Source organism: Cebus imitator, unplaced genomic scaffold (assembly GCF_001604975.1).
Source record: "Cebus imitator isolate Cc_AM_T3 unplaced genomic scaffold, Cebus_imitator-1.0 Scaffold104, whole genome shotgun sequence".
Taxonomy (NCBI): Eukaryota; Metazoa; Chordata; class Mammalia; order Primates; family Cebidae; genus Cebus; species Cebus imitator.
Window position 1 is genome coordinate 3,384,842 of NW_016107419.1, and position 3,486 is coordinate 3,388,327.

General features: G+C 36.2%; 1 non-coding gene across 1 annotated transcript; it reads left to right on the top strand.

Moving 5' to 3' along the window:
* Positions 1-2,881: 2,881 nt before the first annotated feature.
* On the top strand, positions 2,882-2,988 carry LOC119472558. Its single transcript, XR_005201704.1, has one exon. It is a non-coding gene; the product is annotated as a U6 spliceosomal RNA (small nuclear RNA).
* The last annotated feature ends 498 nt before the right edge of the window (positions 2,989-3,486 follow it).

A 3,486-nucleotide genomic window follows, 5' to 3' on the forward strand; every position in this document is an offset into this window, starting at 1 on the left:
ATGGAGTGGACTTGAAGCTGAAAAGATTTAAAACCAGGCAAAAATGCCCGTTCAAGAAGATCCCATGATGAAACAGCAAGCACAAATGCTTTGGGGAGAGAAAGAAGTTGATGAGTTTGAGGAAGTAAACAGTGATCTGAGTCTGGATATGGTCATTAGAGTAAAAGCGATGGGATATGAGGTTGAAGAAGTAGGTAAGAACCACGTAGTTGTTGGTGGACCATAATCTGTAATTTAGATTTTACTTCAAAGACTATGCAAAGCCACTGAATCATTTTTGGCAAGAAAATAATTCTTTATCATTGTTGTTGTTATGTATTTTATTCTTTTTAAGAACAGTTTTATAGTCATAGCAAAATTGAAAAAAAAGGTACAGAGATATCCCCACATAACGTCTGCTCCCTAAAACACATAGGTACGCTAAAATAAAAACTTTTTAATTAAGTAAAATTCAGCTAGAGAAAACTATGGATACTACTGAGTTTTTGTAAGTTAAAAACATCCATGTAGCTAGTATCTGGGCCTAATAATGAAACATTACTCCTATCCCAGATGTCCTCTCAGGTTGTCTTCTAGTCACTACCTGTCTCCTGCTCAGAGTAAGCACAATCCTGACTTCTAACATGGATTAATTTAATCTGTTTTGTACTTTATATGAACGAAATTATACAGTATGTGCTATTTTATGTCTGGCTTCTTTCTATATTCTATCTCTAAAATTATCCTATTTCACTATGTCTAGTGATATTTTCTCCATTCCCATGATGCAAAGTATTCCATTGTGTGAGTATTCTGCAATTTATTTATTCTTTCAAATGAAAGTGGGCCCTTGAGTAATTCCCAGTTTGGGAAAATTATAAACACTGCTGTTAGAAGCAATCTAGTACATGTCTTTTGTTGAACGTGTGAGTTCATTTGTTGGGAATATGTCTAATAGTGGATTTGGGGGTAAAATTTTATGCATATGTTCACTTTTATTAATATATCCATTTTATGAAGTGATTATAATATATATGTGTATATATAGATGTATATTTAAATGTACACAGATATATGTGTATACATTTAAGTATTTATTTGGAAAATATTTCAGATGTACAGAAGAGCTGCAATAATGTTTGAGAGAACATCCATACTCCTTACCCATAATCAAATATTGCTAATATTTTGCTCCATCTTCTTTGTCATTTACTCTCTTTATTTATATAAATTTTACTTTTTCTTTACTATTTGAGGGTAACTTACATACATGATTGTATAAGTCCATTCTCACGCTACTATAAAGAACTGCCTGAGACTGGGTAACTCATAAAAAACAGAGGTTTGATTAACTCACAGTTCTGCATGGCTGGGGAGGCCTCAGGAAACTTGCAATCATGGCAGGAGGGGAAGCAAACACATCCTTCTTCACAGGATGGCAGGAAGGAGAAGGGTTGAGCAAAGAGGGAAAAGTCCTTCATAAAACCATCAGATCTCATGAGAATTCACTCACTACCATGAGAACAGCAGCATGGATGCAACCACCAACATGATTCAATTACCTCCCACCAGGTTCCTCCTATGAAATGTGGGGATTATGGTAACTATAATTCAAGATGAGATTTGGCTAGGGACACAGCCAAACCATATCAATAATGCTCTTTTACTTCTACATACTATACTATGTGTTACCTAAAATTAAGACTTTTAGTATACAAAACCATAGGACAGTTATCCATTTAAGTAAATTTAACATTGATATATAATATTTTTCCTAATCTTTTGCTGGTATTCCAGTTTTATTAATTTACCTAATAATGTCTTTTACAGCATTTTAAAATTCCAACATAGGCTGAAATATTGAATTTAGTTTTAATCTTTCATACTCCTTTATTCTAAGACAGTTACTCTGCGTCTTTTATCCTTTATGGCATTGAAATTTTTAAAGCACACAGTCTCACTTTTTAGTAGAATAAGGATCACTTTTAAGTTGTTTGATAATTCTCCGTGGTTAATTTCGGTTTATGCAGTCATAACATGCATACTTGATGTATCCTTTTCACGTTAACTCACAGAGAGATATGCAATATATTTTTGCTCCACTCAATGTTGTCTGATTTCTCCAACATTATAGTTACTAGTTTTTTCCTTGCTACTAAACAATGGGGGCACATATTTTAATATAATGCAAATATCTGTCTCCTCATCGAAATTCAGGAAAAAATAAAATGGCCTGGTGCAGTGGCTCACACCTGTCATCCCAGCTTTTTGGGAGGCCAAGGTGGGTGGATCACTTCAGGCAAGGAGTTTGAGACTAGCCTGGCCAACATGGTGAAACCCCATCTCTACTAAAAATACAAAAATTAGCTGGGCTTGGTGTTGCATGCCTGTAGTCCCAACCACTTGGGAAGCTGAGCCACCAGGAGGCGCAGGTTGCAGTGAGCTGAGAGTGGGCCACCACACTCCAGCCTGGGCAAGAGAGCAAGACTCTGTCTCAGAAAAAAAAAATCCACCCCCTCTAAATTTAGCATCAGTTGATGATTCCTGCCTGAAATAGTCTTTAGAATGATATTTGCAAGGTGATAATTTTACAGCCCTAGCACTCCCTTTATATTTATGAGTCAGCACTCGACACTCTACTATAAACAAGAGTCCTTCTTTTGCCTTGTATATGTATTTATAATTACATGATATATTTTTAAAAGACAATTTTGATTGCTGATTAGAGCGTGATTTAAGTATGGTAAGAGTAGAAGGAAGAGAGATCAATTATCTGACTATGACAAAACGTTCAAGAAAGAGATAATAATATCTCTAATAAGAATCAGAAGGGAATAAATGGGTAAATTTGAGATATCTTTGGACTTCAAATAAATAAGATTTGTTTAGAAATGTAGGATGAGTGCTCAGTTTGGCAGCACATATACCAAAATTGGAATGATACAGAGAAGATTAGCATGGCCCCTGCACAAGGATGACAAGCAAATTCGTGAAGCGTTCCATATTTTTAAGAAGAAACCAGCAGCAACCCTTACTGTTCTGCAGCCCCTGCAGGTGATTCGCAGGCAAGCAGGGTCTGCAGTGGACCTTCAGCAGTCCTGCAGCAGAGGGGCCTGGCTGTTAGAAGGAAAACTAAGAAACAGAAAGAAATAACTTCATTGTCAACAAAAATGACGTTCACTTACAGACCCCATTGGAAAGTCACCAACTACAAAGACCACAGGTAGATAAATCCACGAAGATGGGAAGAAACCAGTGCAAAAAGGATGAAAACACCAAAAACCAGAATGCCTCTCCTCCAAAGGATCACAACTCCTCACCAACTAGGGATCAAAGATGGATGGAAAATGAATCTGATGAATTGACAGAAACAGACTTCAGAAGGTGGGTAATAACAAACTTCTCAGAACTAAAAGAACATGTGCTAACCCCATGCAAAGAAACTAAGAACCTAGAAAAAAGGCTAGATGAGATGCTAACTAGAACAAACATCTTAGAGAAGAATAT